General features: G+C 44.0%; 1 pseudogene; it reads right to left on the bottom strand.

Moving 5' to 3' along the window:
- Positions 1 to 509: 509 nt before the first annotated feature.
- On the bottom strand, positions 510 to 4,853 carry LOC117311565 (transcription initiation factor TFIID subunit 11 pseudogene; annotated as a pseudogene).
- Positions 4,854 to 5,118: the final 265 nt, after the last annotated feature.

Genomic DNA, 5,118 nt, shown 5'->3' with positions numbered 1-5,118 from the left:
CTCCAATAGCCAAAATGTAGGAGCAACCTAAGTCCTTCAACAAATGAATGCATAAACAAAATGTAGCATATATGTACAATAGGATATTATTCAGGCTTAAAAGGAAGAAAATTCTGACATGTTACAATACAGATGAACCTGAAGGACATTGTGGTAAGTGAAACAAGCCAGTCACAGAAAGGCAAATACTGTATGATTCCACTTATATGAGGTACTCAGAGTAGTCAAATTCATAGTAAAAGGATAAGGGTGGTTTCAAGGGGCTGGGCAGGGGAGGGGGTAGTGGAGATTTATGGTTTAATGGGTACAGAGCTTCAGGTTTGCAAGATAAAGAAAGTTCTGGAGATTGGTTGCACAAAACTGTGAATGTACCTACACTTAAAAATGGTTGAGATGGTAAATTTTATGTTATGTATATTTTACCACAGTTAAGAATTTTGTTTTTAATTTTTTAAAGGGGAAAAATACAAGACAGAAAAACATACATATTCAAACATAATAAACAAACATAAGATGTTTATTTTAGCATTATTCGCAATGGTAAAACACTGGAAATTTTTTTTAAGCTGATTAGGAAGAGAATGGCTGAATGATTTATGACATATTCACACCATAGAATAATATAAAGACATTGACTTAAGGTAAATCATTTGATTTAAAATGATAACTGATTGAGGAAAGTAAGATAAAGAAAATTGTACATATCACATTTTTAAAGCAAGCTATCAACAAATGTAATAATATAATAATAATTATTCTAGAAACTGACATTATTGTATATTCATTATATAGCAGGTACTTTTCTAAACACATAACATGAAATAATGCACTTAATATTCACAACATTACTGTTAACCTCACTTTAAAGGAAGAAAACTGAATCACTGAGAGGTTAGAAATCTTCTTCAAGGTCACAGAGCAAGTGCCAGTACCAATGTGCAAATCCAAAAAGTTGACCTCTGGAAGCCTATTCTTCAATGTGTGTATGTATGGGTGTGTCTTTGCATGCATGATTCCAGATTAAATATATACAATAATACATAATAGCTTGATGATATGAGGTAGAACATGCTTCAGAGTCAAATCAGTATGGAAGAAACAGCATTAAAAAAGTTAAACAGATCATTTGTACCTCAAATCATCCTGTATCACTTAATATGCTAACGATTATTGTGATCCCCCAAAAGGAACTATAAAGTATGCATCATTTTCCCACCTTCTTTGGCTAAAAGGCACTTTTTAAATGCCGCACCTATTAAACATTGGCCAAAAAGTGATTCCACAAAGCAGAATCTAGGAGCTAATTACCTACAATATAGCTTTTCTTAACCTTCAAAACTGCCAGAAAACCATTCTGGAAAGAGGCAATGGGATGGAGAAATAAAGAGTAGAGAGGTTTTGCTTTTTTTTTTTTTTTTTTTTTGGTTCACCATATCATGTTTTTGCATTTGATATTTTGCCTTGCACAATATATTGGTAGCAGAAAATTAAATAGAAACTCAGCTAAATGTTTCACTTATCTTTTTGAAAATATTTTCACTCACATAATAAAGTCAGTTTATTGACCAATAGTGTTATAGTACCTAGTTTTCATGGATGAGCTTCATATTATTTACAAACTAATGTCTAAAGCTATTTCTGTTAATGTCTATTTTTATCTATTTTACTGTGTTAAAAGTTTTGTTATCAATCCTTAATAGCCTACTTCAAAGTAACAAAAAACTCCACCCCCAAATTAATTAAGATCCCTATAACTGCTCTGATCTAATTATTACCACATAGGAAGTAATCAGTATTTAAAAGTTACAGGAGATTGATTCAATGAGTATCCATGTTTAAGGCATTTCCTTAAGGGCCATGGGAATCCTAAAATAAATACCTTATACTTCCTTCAAGGTAGTCATAATCTACTAAAGGAAGCAGAAAATCTACACAGTGACTGAAATATGTTTAAGGAAATAGGAATAAAAAGAAAGAAAAAATATTTTATAACATGGTCAAAGAGATCATTTCTACTAACGAGCTGCCTTTGTTGGAGGTTTGACAAACACGCTGGCAGGAATACAAATGTGTTATGAGATCTTTTTTTAAAAAATAAAAGTATAATAGATTTACAATGCTGTGTTAGATTCAGGTGTACAGCAAAGTGAATCAGTTATACATACTTATATATATTTTTTTCAGATTGTGTTCCCTTACAGGTTATTACAAAACGTTGAGTAAACTTCCCTATGCTATACAGTAGGTTCTTGTTGGTTATCTATTTTATCTATAGTAGTGTGTATATGTTAATTCGCCAGAGTGCTTTCTTTGACCGTATTTGCTCTGCTGAAGGCCCTAGCCCCAAATAGAGTCCCATTGGCGGTTTGGGCTTCAAGAGATGAATTTGTCGCGGGGCATGCCCCTCTATCCATTCACAGTGGCTGTCCAGTTTCGCATTCTCAGCAGCAGTGAACGAGGGTTCTTTTCTCAGATCGTCAGTCCTAGCTGATGCTCTACGTCAGGCCAAGCTAATCAAACGCACAGGCCTCGGGAAGAATGAATCAAAGCGGGTTGGTTCAACAGATTTCCTACACCATTATGTAGGAAAACCAGAAAAACTCGACCAAAACTCAGGGCGGAAATAACCCTCCTGGGATTGACAAGTGATTGATCCTAGCAAGGTTGCAGGGTACAATGGGAATGAAGGTACATAAGTCTGCTGCTTTCTGATAGGCCATCAGCAAACAGATGAAGATGCTTTGATGCTTTCTTCCCGATCGCTAAGCCTTTTAAAACTTTGCCTGACCTCGGCCATTAGCTAGGACCTCCGGCCCCAGGTAGGAAACGAGTGGTGAGAAGACAGATGCTTGCCTCTTCCCAGGATCTTGCTGGGAGAGCTTCGAGTTCCTTCCTCACCATTTGCAAGAGTGCTGACAAGCTGCAGCTCTTTGCAAGAGGTTCCTGATCAAGCTACAGTCCTCTGCCTTCCTAGTTTGATCAGGAGTGGGTGAGGGGGGGACTTTGTCCGAGGCTTTTGTCTTATCTCTTGGTAGGGCCCTGTGATTTTTCTCCCTTGGCCTGTGCATGGGTCATGGATCCCATCCAAGGGTGTCTGAAGGCTGAGCCCTCCCTGGATACCTAGGATCCGTCTCACTAGCTCCAGCCATCTATGCTTCTTCTTACCCATGGCTAGATGTGGTTAACTGAAAGGTGATTCAGGGTTTTGGCATCTCTCTGTGTAAGAGATCGTCATGTCTAGTTCTCTGGGAATGCCTTGGGTCACGGGATGAAGCTAAGGCTGGTCTCATGATATGAGTTAGGAAGAATTCCCTAAGCTCCCACCTCCTGGAAGAGATCGTAGAGGAGCGGTATAATTTCTGCTTTAAGTGTTTGCTAGAATCCATAAGCGAACTCCTCTGGGCCTGGTACTCTGGGATAGGGATGGTTGTTGAGTACAGATTCAATGTCTATGACAGGTAGAGGCCTTTGCAGAGGTCTGTTTCTTCGTGGGTGTGTTGTGGCAGGGGGTGCCTCTCAAGGTATTGGTTCCTTTCTTCTGGCGTATCAGATGGATGGGCGCGGAACCGTTCACAACATCCCTTTCTTACAATTCCATTGCCCACGGGTTCCAGAGTGATGTTCCATGTTTCACGTTTCGTTTCTGATACGTGTACACTGGGTCTTCTCTCTTTTCTGATGATTCCTCCAGCTGTCTAGAGGCTTCTGGGTGTTCTTGGTCTTTTCAGAGAAGCAGCTGGAGGTGTGGTGGATCTTCTCTCTCCAATTTTCTTCTGTTTATCCATCCTGGGGAAATCCCCAGTGGCCTGAGATACAGGAGCTGCATGGGTGGGGCAAAGTCTCAGAGTCAGGAGGCTGCTCTGCCAGCGGGACTGGTTCCTCAGCGACAGGCCTTCGCTGGCTCTGGCCTAGAAGAACAGGATCTTCTTGTGCTTGCTGCCGGGGATTTGCCCCTTGGAGCGTAACCTCCGAACAGCCTCCCTCATATGCTTGGGTTGGAGTGGGGGCGTTTCCCCCCACTTCTCACACACGTCCAGGGCCTCCTCAACCACCTGCCCGACGAAGACCTTGGCCACTCCGGACATGGCAATGACCGTGTTCTGGGACACCGTCGAGCCGGCCACGGTCTGGATCAGACGCTTCATGGTGGCCTTGGGGAAGGCTGATCGGCGATACACTTCGTAACGGTCCAGCTGCTCCTGGCTCATAGAAGACACGAGGGTTCTCATCTTCTGAGCCTCCAATTCGTCCACTGCCCGTTTCCCGGGTCTCTTCCCCTTGGTGGCCACTTTCCGTCTCTTGGCTGCAGGAGGACGTGACGAGGAGTCTGCCTCTTCACCTGCCCTTGGACGCGGGCCGTCCTGACGCCTGAGCTCGCCTTCCTCGTCACAGGCTTTCCTCAGTTCCTCAAATCGGTCCCGCGGGATTCGGTCCAGGCAGCTGGGGCTGGGGTCCAAGGGCACCACTCCTCCCTCACCCGACACACCTGTGACCCGACCTTTGCCTGGGAGCGACGCGCTGGCCTCGGCCATCCCAGCGCCGCAAGATGCAGGGGCTCGGGCTAGGCTCGTCTGATCGGCGACCTACAATGACAAAGACGAGGCGAGGGAAGGTCAGCCTTGCTGCTGTATTTATACGTTCACACACACACACACACACACACACACACACACACACACACACACACAGAAACACAGGTTTCCACTGCCTCCCACAATGCAAAGACAGTTGCCCTTGGAGATGCCTTTTCTATGCGTGGATAACGAATGCCCGCAAACTCGGCACCTTAAGCCCCACTGACTGGTTGAAAGCCCGTAGGTCAGAAAGCTCTCGCCCTGGGTCCTTTATTCTGCAGAGTCCGCCGCGGAGAACCTTCCTCTGGCTGCAATCCCCTCAGCGGCAGGATCCCTGGACAACAGTAAGGGCCCAGCCGCTTTATATAGCACTCCGGGGCTGGGGCCACGCCCACCTGGAAGTCAGGTGATTCCTCAGCCCTCGGGGGCTGGGCTCCTCCCACGCACAAGGGAAGGGGCGGGCCGAGGGTTGGCCGCCCAGACTTCCTCCCGCTACAGTTTCTGAAGGCTTCACATTTGTTTGAAGGAAATATATTTGAAGAAA

Source organism: Tursiops truncatus, chromosome 3 (assembly GCF_011762595.2).
Source record: "Tursiops truncatus isolate mTurTru1 chromosome 3, mTurTru1.mat.Y, whole genome shotgun sequence".
Classification (NCBI taxonomy): domain Eukaryota; kingdom Metazoa; phylum Chordata; class Mammalia; order Artiodactyla; family Delphinidae; genus Tursiops; species Tursiops truncatus.
Note: the sequence above shows the minus strand (reverse complement) of the source record. Positions and strands in the feature narration are given on the sequence as shown.